The sequence below is a fragment of the Pseudophryne corroboree genome, chromosome 2 (assembly GCF_028390025.1).
Source record: "Pseudophryne corroboree isolate aPseCor3 chromosome 2, aPseCor3.hap2, whole genome shotgun sequence".
Lineage (NCBI taxonomy): Eukaryota > Metazoa > Chordata > Amphibia > Anura > Myobatrachidae > Pseudophryne > Pseudophryne corroboree.
This window is the reverse complement of record NC_086445.1, coordinates 893,172,068-893,187,036: the sequence shown is the minus strand read 5'-3', so window position 1 is coordinate 893,187,036 and position 14,969 is coordinate 893,172,068.

Below are 14,969 nucleotides of genomic sequence, written 5' to 3'. Positions count from 1 at the left end.
CAGAGTTGATGGCCCTGGGCAGCAGAGGAAGTGGGCGGCGGTGTGCAGAGCATGGCCGGCAGCGGTGAGGAGAATGGCAAGCCGCAAGCAGTGCCGGCGCGCATGATGACGTCATGACGAGTGACGTACAGCGACCGGGATCCTGGTTGAGGAGACTGTCAGTAACCCTGTCAGTACGGACCCGGCGGCGGTGGTGTTCAGGCAGGGGTTTGAGTCAGCAGTGGATGCGATCATAACTGTGCGACATCCTCTTGTTGCAGGTGGGGGTGTATGATTTTGAGTCGGCGGGGTGTGATCGTAACTGTAGTGCTTGGTGCCGGACGGCAAATAGAGCACTGCAGTTACGATCGCACTCCCGCCAACTCAAAATCATACACACCCCACCTGCAACAAGAGGACGCCGCCTGCCGCGGCACAGTTACGATCGTGCAACCCCCCCTACCGCCCCAGCAGGTGCGTGTGCGCCGCGGCCGGGTCCGTGCTGTCTGACACATTGACAGTGTCAGTGTCATGACAGGAATGCAGCAGGTGCGAGGTGTGCAGCTTTTGTTTGGTGTCACCCCATTGAAGGGTAACACTCGGGTGCGGGCCGCACCCTCCGCACCCGCCTCATGACGCCACTGGATCTAAGGTATGAAGTGTTGGGTTGTGTTTAAATATGGAGATCACTACTGCACAGTGGGGGTCACTCCGAGTTGATCGCTCGCTAGCTACTTTTTGCAGTGCTGCGATTAGATAGTCGCCGCCTATAGGGGAGTGTATTTTCGCTTTGCAAGTGTGCGAACGCCTGTGCAGCCGAGCTCTGCAAAAACATTTTGTGCAGTTTCTGAGTAGGTCTGAACTTACTCAGCCCTTTGCGATCACTTCAACCTGTCTGGTCCTGGAATTGATGTTAGACACCCGCCCTGCAAATGCTTGGACACGCCTGCGTTTTTCCAAACATTCCCAGAAAACAGTCAGTTTACACCCATAAAGCCTTCTTCCTGTCAATCTCCTTGCGATCGGCCGTGCGAATGGATTATTTGTTAAATCCATCGCTCAGCAACGATCCGCTTTGTACCCGTATTACGCACCTGCGCATTGCGGTGCATACGCATGCGCAGTAGTGACCTGATCGCTGCGCTGCGAAAAACGGCAGCATGTGAACAGGTCAGAATGACCCCCAGTCTCCATGTTGCTCCTTCGAGAATGCATCAAGTCCTTTACCAAGATGGTCGCCTTTTTGTCTTCTACAAATGCACTGCACCATCTGTATGCTTCGCTCCATTCAAGAGTTTGTACATGCTTGAGTCCAGATGATTAAATCAAAATGGACTGAGGAATGAATTAATTCACCTGTGATCAAGAATAAATATTCTTAAAACCTGGACTATAATGGCACAGTTTGAGAAACTGTGGGTAAAGCATTTGGCTGTTTGATAATTCTCAGGGTTACCATGTTATTGCCATCACCACTAGTACACACATATCAACAGATGTATAAATTAAATGATTGGGAAGGAACATGGTGCAGAAACAATAGCAGCCCAATCAAAAATATCTGATCCTGCCCAATCAGGAGAATAAATGAATACAAATAAATAGCTGTATTGTAGATATATGATAAAACATGCTATAAACACTAGTGTAAAGATATATAAGACTAGGGCTAGCTCCAGACCTACTAGCACCCTGAGTGAGATTTTTTAAGCACCCACCCTCCAATGCACGCAGTCTTACACATAATACCCATAGTAGTGCTCCTTACACGTAATGCCCCTAGTATAGTTCCAGATACACATATTGCTCCCAGTATAGTGCCAGTTATATGGAATGACATAGGATAGTATCAAATATACATAATGCCCCAGTATAGTGCCAGTTACACATAATGCCCCAAGTATAGTATCAGATACCCATAATTACCCAGTATGGTGCAAGATACATGTAATGCTCCCAGTATAGTGCCAGTTACATGGAATGTCCCCAATATAGTGCCAGTTACACATAATACAACAGTATAGTGCCAGTTACACATAATGCCTCAGTATAGTGCCAGTTACACATAACGCCCCATGTATATATTAGATACACGTAATGCCCTAGTATAGTGCCAGATACATGTAATGCTTCCTGTATAGTGCCAGTTACATGTAATTCTCCAGTACAGTACCAGTTACATATAAAGCCCCATTATAGTGCCAGTTACAAATAATACCCCAGTACAGTGCCAGTTACACATAATGCCCCAGTATAGTGCCAAATACGTGTAATGCCCCAGTATAGTGATACATGTTATACCCCAAGTGGTGCCAGTTACATGTAATGCCCCTAGCAGTGCCAGATATACGTAATGCACCCTTGTGTTGCCAGATACATGTAATGCACCCTGTAGTGCCAGTTACATGTAATGCTCCCTTTAGTGCAGTTCCACACAATGCCTCCTATTGTGCCAGTTACACATGATGCCCCCTGTAGTGCCAGTTATACATGATGTCCCCTGTACTGCCAGTTACACATAATGACCCTGTAGCACTAGTTACACATAATGCTCCCTGTAGTGTCAGCTACACGCAATGCCCCCTGTAGTGCCAGTTACATCTTATGTTTCCTGTATTGTCAGTTACATGCGATGCTTCCTGTAGTGCCAGTAACATGTGATGTCCTCTGTAGGACTAGATACACATAATTCCCACTGTGGTGCCAGTTACACGTAATGTCCCCTTTAGTGTCTGTTAAACGTAATGCTACCTTTAGTGGCAATTACATGTAATGCCCCCTTTAGTGCCAGTTACACATAATGCCCCCTGTAGTGCCAGTAACACGTAATGTCCCTGTAGTGCCAGATACATGTAATGCACCCTGTAATGCCAGTTACATGTAATGCTCCCTGTAGTGCAGTTCCACACGATGCCTCCTATTGTGCCAGTTACACATGATGCCCCCTACAGTGCCAGTTACGCATGATGCCCACTGTAGTGCCAGTTACACATAATGCCCCTGTAGTGCAAGTTACACATAATGACCCTGTAGCACTAGTTACACATAATGCTCCCTGTAGTGTCAGTTACATGCAATGCCTCTTGTAGTGCCAGTTACATGTTATGTTTCCTGTATTGTCAGTTACATGCGATGCTTCCTGTAGTGCCAGTAACATGTGATGTCCTCTGTAGGGCTAGTTACACATAATTCCCACTGTGGTGCCAGTTACACGTAATGCCCCCTTTAGTGTCTGTTAAACGTAATGTCCCTGTAGTGCCAGATACATGTAATGCACCCTGTAATGCCAGTTACATGTAATGCTCCCTGTAGTGCAGTTCCACACGATGCCTCCTATTGTGCCAGTTACACATGATGCCCCCTATAGTGCCAGTTACGCATGATGCCCACTGTAGTGCCAGTTACACATAATGCCCCTGTAGTGCCAGTTACACATAATGCTTCCTGTAGTGTCAGTTACACATAATGTGCCATGTAGTGCCAGTTACATGTAATGCTTCCTGTATTGTCAGTTACATGCAATGCTCCCTGTAGTGCCAGTTACACATAATGCTTCCTGTATTGTCAGTTACATGCGATGCCCCCTGTTGTACCAGTTACATATGATGCCCTCTGTTGTGCCAGTTACACATGATGCCCCCTGTACTGCCAGTTACATGCATTGCCCCCTGTAGTGCCAGTTACACGCGATGCACCCTGTAGTGCTAGTCACACGTAATGCCACTTGTAGTGCTTAACACTGAGGTGCTTCTGATTCTGCCACCACTGCTGCTGGACTGCCGCTGCTGGGTGGATGAGGGGAAAAGAGGGGAGGACAGCACAGCACGCGCCTCTCCTACCCTAACTGAAGTCCAGTCTCTGGCCATTTGAAATATGGTGTCTACTCATGAGCCAATCAAAACTCATGGCCCGGCAGCCAATCAGGGACCACAGCTGCTGATCTGCCAGCTCTGTTTGGTTGGCAGCTGGCACTACATTAAAAATGGCCAGGCGCCTTAGTATCCCAGTGCCCCACGCGATAGCTACTATGGAACGTGCCTGGAGCTGGCACTGTATAAGACAAGCTAGGAATGGATGAAAGGAATTATCCAGATATGTTATCCATATCAATACAGCCAATAATCAAAATCACCAATAGGAATAATACTCTCATAAATCAAAGTTGACTCCAGATGGTGTTTGTGATTCCTTTTCCAATTCTCCCCATGTATGGTTCTTGTGTTTATTTAAAAGCATTAAAAGACCAGAGAAAACAGACAATACATAGCGCTGTACAAAAGATATATATATATATATATATAGAGAGAGAGAGAGTATATATATATATATATATATATAGAGAGAGAGAGAGAGAGAGAGAGTGTATATATATATATATATATATATATATATATATATATACCCCAGCTGTGAATGGATAGAGAGGTAATCCTGGGGATTCCTATATGGCTATAACCAAAAATCCTTGGCCACTGCACACCAAGTAATATTGGGAATAAGACTCAAAATACAGGTAAATGTAGAGACATAATCAGAGTGTTTTTCCAATGCAGAATAGTAAATATCTTCCATAACTCTATAAAACTCAATACTTTGGAACCATTCCCAGACCGTGGGAGGGTTTTGAGACCGCCAATGAACCGGTATTACAGCCCTCGCTGCATTATTAAGGTGTTTGAGAAGGGATTGTTTATACGTGGTTAATGAAGTGGAAATGTGGGAGAGCAACCAAAATTCAAGTTCCGTAGGAGCCTAGAACCCTAAGATTCAGAGGAAAGTCGGATAACTTCAGTCCAAAAGACAGTAATCAGAGGACAGTCCCACAATATATATGGATGAGAGTGCCAATTTCTTTACCACACCTCCAACAAAGGGGGGATACAGAAGGGAAGACTTCATGCAAAAGGGAGGGGCATTGGTACCACCTAGTAAGCAGTTTATTTAGGGTTTCTATCACCTTCAGGCTTGTGGAACAACATGACATACTTTCACAGTGGGTACTTCAATTAACACAAATCCCTCGAGGAATGAGTTCAGCGTCCCACCTTTTACAAAAAGAGGGGTCTTCAGTGGAATAACCATGTAAAAGTATCTTATATATGCCTGATAAAACATGAGTGGGTTCAGAAGACTGGGAGCACAGTGTCTCGAAAGGTGTGAGGTTTTGTGTCAGTGCAACCGCTGTCCTTTGTGAGGAAATGAAGTGACGTATTTGGAGGTAGAACCAGAAGTCTGTCGCAGGAATAGCAGAGCTTTCACAAAGAACACTGAAAAGTTTAATCTGTCTCTTGGAGAGGAAATGTGTTTTTCTAGAGAAACCCGCTAATCTCCATTTAGCAGCCACACTCCCCTTAATACCTGGCACGAACAATGGATTGTGAATAAATGGAAAAAGCAGGGAATTTGATGAAGAAAGACCCATTTTGTAGCGTAATGATTTCCAGAGAGTCAAAGAAGGTCCAACCGTCAAATGCAGGGAGCGGTCAATGGTCCGAAGCCAAGGGACCGCTAGCAAGCATAAACCGGAGGACCATGTCTCCAAGTCAACCCATTGTTTAGAACTAATAGCAGGTCTTGACCAATCTAAAATTCTGTGTAAAATTGTGGCCTGATAGTACGACGATATCATCGGTAACTGTTGACCTCCTTGGGCTTTTCTACGAAATAGATAGCAATGCTTAAATCTAGGTTTCCTGCCACCCCAAACAAATCGGCTAATTGCTTTATGTGTGTCTAAAAACTGGGGGGGGGGGGGGGGGGAGAGAGCTTTAAGGGAATAGTTTGAAAAAGATATAACAGTCTCGGCAGAATATTCATTTTCACAATGTTTATACGGCCTAGCCAAGAAAACTTCTGTGTAAGCCATTGCAATAATTCCCTACGAATCTTTCGCGGTAAAGGAATATGATTAATGGTCACTGTAGTGGGCAGGGAGGAGGGGAGTAAAATAACTAAGTACTTAATATGAGTGGGATGCCAGGTGAAGGGGAGCGCGACACTCAGAGAAGAAAGTAACTCTACAGGAAGGGAAATATTAAGAGCTGTTGATTTAGCATAATTAATCTTAAAATTGGACAATGCCCCAAAGTGTGAGAATTCTCTCATGAGATTGGGCATTGACACAGCAGGGTTTGTAATAACTGCGAGGAGGTCGTCAGCAAATAGAGCAATACTATGTTCGGTATCCCCAACTGTCAGGCCTGAGATATCTGGATTGAATCTAATGGCTCTGGCTAACGCTTCCATGCAAATGACAAATATAAACGGTGACAGTGGGCAGCCCTGTCTGGTCCCATTAGAAATGGTAATCGGGTCAGAGAGCAGTCCGTTCGCTCTCACCCGTGCCGAAGGAGCCCTATACACTGCTAGGATTCTGTGCAGAAATACCTCGCCTAAACCCAAGCGTCGCAGCGTCACCTCCATAAAGACCCAATCTATACGGTCGAAGGATTTCTCTGCATCTGTAGATAGGAGCATCATAAGAGTATTAACCGACTGGGCATGCGCTATCAGATCAATCACCCTAATAGTGTTGTCTCTCACTTCTCTACCTCGAACAAAACCAACCTGATCTGGATGAATCACCTGCGGTAGCAATAAATTCAGGCGATTTGCCATGAGTTTGGCATATAATTTAACATCAACATTTAGTAAAGAGATTGGCCTATAACTAGAAGGTAAAGACGGGTCCTTGCCGTCTTTTGGTATGACAGTGATGTGCACTTCTAGGGACTGGTTAGAAAAAGGGGTCTCTGGGGAAACTGAGTTGCAAGCACGGAGCAGCAGAGGGAGAAGTTTATCCCAAAACATTTTATAATATGTTATGGGAAAACCGTCAGGGCCCGGGCTCTTACCAGATGGGGAGGCCTTCAGAGCAGCTAGGAGTTCAGTGTCTGTAAAAGGATCTTCCAAATCCTCCTCTAAGAAATCTTTTACTGCAATCTCATGCATGGTACGCTCACATTGGGAGCGGTGCGAAGACAGATTGTAGAGGTCTGTATAATATCTATGAAAAATCTCAGCCATCTTTTTATCAGAAGCATGAGAAGCACCGGAAGAATCCTTAATCTCTTTAATATAAGTCAATGATCCCTGGGCTCTTAATGCTCGTGCAAGCAACTTCCCGGGTTTATTGCCCCACCTATGGTATTTATGGCGACAGCAACGAAATGCCCTATGGGTGCCCTCGTTCATTAAACTATTTAGAGATGACCGTGCCCAGAGCCCGCCCTAACCAATATGATGCCCTAGGCAAGATTTTGGCTGGTGCCTCCTAGCACCACCGCTAGTTCCGCCTCTGACCCTGCACCCCTTTCCCAGCACCATCACCCCCCCCCCCCCCCCACCCATAGCAGTCCTTTTTTTTTTTTCGTACCCCTGTAATTTAAATAAGAACAATGTGCACATTTGTCGCACAGCCCAAAACAGTATGTGTTTTTGCTGGCAAGGGGCATGGCCACACAATAGTACCCCCAGCAGTGCAACTTTATTCACAATTTATCATACGATAGTATCCCTTATTCACATTACATCACACAGTAGTACCACTTTACGTTATATACGTTACTCCTCACAGTAGTGCCCCTCATTCACATAACAACCTACTGAATTGCTCCTTATTCACATTACACCACACCATATTGCTCTTTGTTCTCATTACATCACACAGTAGTGCCCTTTCTATACATTACGCCACACAGTAGAGCACCTTATACACATAATGCCACACATAGGTAATGCATTTATACACATAATACCACACAGTAATGCCCCTTACACATGACACACATTATTACTGTCCTTATAAACATAGTGCGCCTTACACATTATGCCAACCCTAATTAATGCCCTTTTACACATAATTTTCCTTACACATATGCCACACATTATTAGTGCCCTTATACACATAATGACACAGATAGTTCCTGGCGTGAGTCAACTGGCAGCTCTGCTAATGTCAGGTGCCTATTTTTTATGAAAATGCATCTTATTTGCATTGCTGTGTGGATAGGATGCACAAGCAGCTTCTGCTGATTAAAATTATATGCGGCATGCCTATGTACTGTGTGCGACTGTGGCTGTATCTGCATATGAAATGCTACACACAGAATATAGGCATGCCGCATATCATTTTAATCAGCAGAAGCTGCTTGTGCCCCTATGCATACCAGATGCCCTAGGCAATTGCCTAGTTTGCCTATGCCAAGGGCCGTCTCTGACCGTGCCTCTTGTAGCTCCGCCAAGACATCAGAAGTTAGTGTAGATTTATGTGTCATTTCCAGATCCCTAATTTTAGCAAGTAAGCATCTCGGCATTCAGTTTTTTGCTTTTTAAGATGGGAGCCCAGTTGTATACATTTCCCCCTGACTACACATTTATGTGCCTCCCAAATCGTCACTGGTGAGACCCCATCAGTTAAATTAAAATCAATATAGTCATCTATAGTCTCTTCTAATTGGGCCCGACAGTAGGAGTCGCGGAGAAATTGTTCATTAAAGCGCCATCTCCAATGACAGGGGGGGGAAGGTGACGTAAAGACAGGTCAAGAGAAATAGGGGCATGATCAGAGCCAACTATTTGTCCAATTGTGGCATCTATGAGAAGGTCTAATGACTTGTGGTCTACACAGAGACAATCAATGCAAGTATAAGAATTATGTGGATGTGAGTAAAATGTGTAGTCCCTATCAGTAGGGTGTAGCAGGCGCCAGGTGTCTATCAGCTGGAAATCATGGAATGTTGACCTAAAGCATTCGATATCTTTCAAAGAGGAGCAGGGCGCGCCAGTAGAGGTATCTATAGGAGGCTCTAGTGCCCAATTAAAATCACCAACTACCAACACACCTTCCAAATTCTGCTCTATCAGTTCTAAAGCATCTCTCAGAAATCGTAACTGATTGGGGAGATAGAGATTAATGAATGTAAAAATTTGATTAGCAATGGTAGCCTTAACTAGCAGGCCTCTCCCATCCCCAATAGAGATTTCCAATACATCGCTCAATCTAAGTGTTTGGTGAACAGGATGGCAACACCTTTAGCCTTAGCCCCTGAGAGATTCTTAAAATATCCCTGCGGGAAATGGCGGGAATATAATTTCGGGAAGGCACCTTTTTTAAATTGCGTCTCTTGGAGGAAAACTACATCCGCCTTATCAGTGTGCAAGTAATGTAGGAGCCTAGATCTTTTCTCAGGAAGATTAAGGCCCTTCACATTACACGATATCAGTTTTAAGGAAGAGATTAGCAGACACCGCCAGAGCACCCACAACAACATTGTACCTTGTAAAGAGAAGAATCCATCATAACAACACGCCCAATTGGGGGAGGGGGGAGTGATGCAAAAGCAGGAAAACACAAGAGGAAATATTGGGGGAAAAGACAGACAATGAAAAACAAAAAAAGACTACCATGGGCATAAAAACACTCTGCATTGGAAAACCAAAGAGGGCCCATGATCTACAAGTGGTACAGCTGAGCATGGGAGCAGAGGGGAACAAGGACACACCACCAGCACATATTAACAAAATATTAAATAAAATTATTAGTAAAGAAGCCGCTCAAAGTAACTGTAAAAAATAGGACCGATATGATACGATACCAAGTGAAAAATTGAAGACCTTAGAAAAAACTAGTATAGCAATTAAGAAGACACTCGCCTAAAAGACAGCATACCCAAAGATAATCCTATAGGGGATGACAAGGTCTACACAGCCCCTAAAGAGCAGCTGTACATTCACGGACAGTAATTTGCATATTCATCAATGAAGAAGTACAAAGAGATACAACAGAAATAGAATAGACATAGCCAATATTCACGTGTCCATGGAGACTTTATAGGACATTTCGGCACGCTGAGTACATCCCGTGATGTTTTTATCTGCAGGGAGGACATCAGAGGGTTCAGTACGTCATCGCCGTCTAGTGTTGGGGGCCTTCTGCCATTGTTCTCTACGAGGTAGAGACGAAGTCGAAAATTCAAATGGGTCCAGCCAATTCGGGAGAACCGGGATGGGAATTCCCAAGGCAGAACAAAAGTCTTTCAGACCCTGAAAGTCCTGCAAAACAAAAAGGGCCCCCTTATGGGTCACTTGAATGCTCATGGGGAATCCCCAGCGGAATTTGATATCATGTTTCTTGAGTTCCTCTGTAAGAGGGCACAAGAGGCGCCTTTGCTGTAAGGTAGACCACGAAAGGTCTTGAAATATTTGTATGCTATGGCTATTGAAATCGATGTCCGGAGTACGCCTAGACACCCGAAGAATCTCCTCCTTTTCTTGGAAATAGTGGAGTCTACAGATGACGTCACGTGGGCTCTCCGTTAGGGCGTAAGGCCCGATGTGCTCTGTCAAACACAATCTGGTAGTCAGGATCCACACCCAAGAGTTCATTAAATATTTTTGTCAAAGCATGTACAATATTTTGGGGAGCAACATCCTCAGGTTGGCCCCGCACCCTCAAATTATTTCTATGACCTCTGTTGTCCATATCATCCAATCTGCGACCCATGGTGAGCAGAGAGTGGAATTGACAGGAAATGAGATCATGCAAATCAGATATCTTAGAGTCCACCTCCTCGCTGTGGTCCTACAACGTCACCACTCTATCCGCTACTTGTGTAACGTCGGACTGAATAGAAGAGATATGAGCCTGTATGGACTCCTGTATCCGTTGTTCCATGGACTGGAGGTCTTGCTGCAGAACCTGACGGGTTGGAAGAGATTGCAGTTTGGAAAGAATGGTAGACAAATCTGAGGACTCCACTGAAGATGTAGATGGTTGAGAGAGAGCAGGGGTCCCCTCCGCCCCGCCCTTCGCCATGATGGTGGAGGCTAGAGAAGGGGACGAGGGGGCTGATGAGGTGGAATCAAAAGCAGGAGTCCCAAACAATGAGCGAAAATGCAGTAGCCTGAGAGGAGCTGGCTGGAATATTAGATCATTTCTTGGAGGAATGACGTCTCGGCATGAGGCAAGGTCTGAAGAGCAATCAGAAAGAAATATCCTTGAGCTGGATAGCAACGTGCAGGTGATACATCACAAGTTCCCCTCAGTGTGACCTGGCTAGGGCATTGTAACTCAGAGCACCAACATCACACTCCAGAGGAAAGGAAGTCCCTTGTTCAGAGATTAGAGCATGTAAGTCAGTGACGTAGCATTCGTCCAGCTAAGAAGACACTGTATTAGCGGACAGTAAAGACAGAGGAGGTTTGGGAGTGGTGAAGGCTGAAATTAGCCAGAGGACGCTGGAAGGCGATGCCAGCTACCGGATCCTCAGTATCATGCCAACTCCTCTGTCACCAGGGCAGGAAAGGCGGACGGTGACAGATAAACCCACGGGGACCAGTGACCCGTATAGCTGATGCAAGGGTGGTCCTACAGCGGACAGAGACACCCCCGTGGTTAATATGGAAGATGCGCCTAATCACTTCACCGGATTCGTTCCACAGCCGGGCACCACCCGAAATGTACAGCCGCAGCGTCACTAGGGAGGTCGGGCTGCAGTTCGTTGGAGGCAGCTGCTGGGTCTCCATATTACAGGGATAGGTCCGCAGGGCCCAGTGGGGACATACAATACCTCAGGGTGCCACCGTGGTACAACAGTTGTGGCGCATCTACTTCTGCGCCGGACACCTCCCGTCACCGGGTCCCGCCAGATACTTCAGACTGCGGCTTCACTCGGGAAGCCAGGCCTCTACTCGAGGGCAGCAACTACAGGCATAGGCGTGCGCACGGGGGGTGCCTGGTGCGCACAGGCACCCCCTAATGTCCGGCACCCCCCCCAGCACGTCACGCCGATCATCGCTGTCTGCGTGCTGCTGCAGTAGCACACTGATACAGCGATGATCGGATAACCTCCTCCTCCTGACTGCAGCATCGCTCGCGCTGCCCTAACATCATTGATTTAATTCACTCCCTCCCGAGTCCCGCTGCGCTGCCGCCGCCCGCCGGTCACACACTCACACACAGAGCTGCCTGTCACTGTCAGCTGTGCGGCAGCGGCTTCTTCCTGGACTGGTGGGCTGGCCACATACAGCCCAGCCCACCCACCACCACTGTTATAAGCCGACTGCCTCGCGGTGTGAGTGTGACGTCATCACGTCACACCGCGCGCCCTCCCTCCCTTCCTTCCCGCCCTGGCTGAGTGGCTGCGCTGTGGGCTGTACTCCCGGCTCCCAGCTCCCAGCTCCGGGCGGGCTAAGTAAAAGTTAACATTAACATGCTAATTTCAAGTGTGTGTGTGTGTGTGTGCCCTGCTCTGCCGCCCGGCCCGGACATTGTCGACCGCTGGAGGAGGACTCGGAGAGGAAGACAGTAGTCGTCCCACCATCCTGCCTGAGCCTGCCTAATGTGAGTGAGAGACTCACTCACTGTCTCTCAGTCTCTGTGTTCATGCGGGGGTGGGGGTTGGGATAAAATTTGCCACAATAAAATAAAGGTTTATCACACTATATATATATATATATATATATATATATATATATATGTATATATGTATATATATGTGTGTGTGTATATATATATATATATATATATATACACGTATATGTATATACGTATATAAATATATGTATATATATATATATATATGTATCTCTGAGTGCCAGTTATTTTTGGAGATTTTATATATATATATCCACACCAATCGCCGGCACTCGATCCGCCCCTCTGGGCTATCTTGCTCTGGTGCCCTCCACTAGGGTGCTAACCCCATATACATACGGCAAAGAATGAGGCGGCACTCAGAGGCTGAAGTTGCAAAGTGACTTTAGTGCAGCTTTTGCACTAAAGTCACTTTGCAACTTCAGCCTCTGAGTGCCGCCTCATTCTTTGCCGTATATATATATATATATATATATATAATTGTGTGTGTATGTATATATATATATATATATATATATATATACATACATATGTGTGTGTATTTTTTTTTGGTGGTCGGCACTCACTATATACATCCAATAATGTTTGTATACTGGCCCTGTTGCCCTCCTTTTAAAGTGCACTCACACATCGTAGATGTCACAAATACATACAGGGAATCTCGATCAATGGGTGTCAGACTATACTTAATGACAACATATGACAGCGCATATTTCTGCTGCGGGGTACATTGGGCTCCACTGGGAATGACATTGGGGTGTAGCGTAGGATCTTGATCCGAGGCACCAACAGGCTAAAAGCTTTGACTGTTCCCAGAATGCATAGCGCCGCCTCCGCATATTTTAATGTTAGCTATTATGCATAAAATTGATTCTTATCTCAGTGGATTAATGTTACTGAGCATTTACGATATAATTAGCTCTGTCAACATTGAAACATTTGTATTTGTTTATGTATTATTGTTAGTCTGGAGACGGGCACTGTGGTGACGTCCGTATCCGACGCCTTTACAGCGGGAGACGCCGTAGACCCGGCAGGAGATTCGTGCACTATATAGGTGAGTGTTTGTGAATATGTCTGTTATCTTGCTGAAAATGCTTATGCATTGAAACGTTGATCAGAAGCTTTGCAGCGTCTAGTCCGGCACTCCTTAGATGTCACAGAGTAGTTGCCCGGGTGCCCTCAGTACGATGGGATAGATATATATATATATATATATATATATATATATATATATATATGGGGTTTTTTTAGCTAAGCAATGAGTAGTTTACTGAGTGCACCTTTAGACTATAATCTATAGGTGCACTCGGTAAACTACTGATTGCTTCATATAGTCTCTCTACTATAGATATATAGATCAGTGAGAGGCTGCTGCACTCACAGGTCTTGTAATCCGTAAGCATGTTATATACTTGTCCACCTCATCTTAGCAGGACACTCCAGTCCATATACAGGTCAAAGTTTCATTTTATTGCATTACATTTTGTCATTTACAATACAGGCAATACAATATATCTGCTGTAATGTAGGGGGCAACGGACAGATGTCAGCGAGGTCCCAGGCTTACAGCTTGTTAGGTTTAATAAACCTCTGCCAGCCCTCACTGTACACTCTAATCAAATTCCCTGTATTATTTAGTTTGCTTTGACTGCTAATATATGGTGCTGGTTAGTAGGCGGGGCTAGGCACGCCCAGTAGGCAGGGCTAGGCACGCCACTCCAGTCGTGCACCCCTAATAAAATGTGCTGCGCACGCCTATGTAACTGAGTAGCATACCCTACTCACTTTAATACAGAAAGAATGATGCATATAAAGGTTTCTTTATGATACCACCTGCCTGAACATAGCACATGCAGGACACCCAGATCAGTAAATTAAACATGCATACCTCACTCACACAGAGAAGGATAACTATACATATAAAGGTTTCTTTTACACAACATACAGGAGATATACAATTAGTGTACCAAACTCACAATGGAATATTGTTGAGAACCTAAGATAAAGGTTTCTTTCAATGGGCCTCCTTCTTATGCTTTACTCTTTTCATGTAGCGATAAACAACATATATGATACAAACCGGACAGATAAAACATGAACATTTATTAGAAATTAATCTTTCAAAACAGCTAACAATAAATATAGATGAAGTCCCAGATGAAGCTTAACCATGGTTCTATGTCCAGGTGTTAGTGTCCGGATATCCACCTGTGTCAGGATGTTGGATTATTTCATGCATGTACTAAGTGTTCCTTGTACCTTGGGGGTAATTCAGACCTGATCGCTCGCTAGCGTTTTTTGCAGCACTGCGAACCGGTCAGAACTGGGCATGCGTATGCACCGCAATGGACAGGCGCATCGCACGGGTACAAAGCGGATCATTGCTGTGCGATGGATTTTATGAAGACTCCATTCGCACAGCCGATCGCAAGGTGATTGACAGGAAGAAGGCGTTTGTGGGTGTCAACTGACCATTTTCTGGGAGTGGTTGGAAAAATGCAGGCGTGTCCAAGCGTTTGCAGCAGGGACGTGCAGTCAGGGGAGGCAGGGGAGGCAGTGCCTCCCCTGTCATAATGATTAAGATAATACAAAGAAGATGCATATGACACAT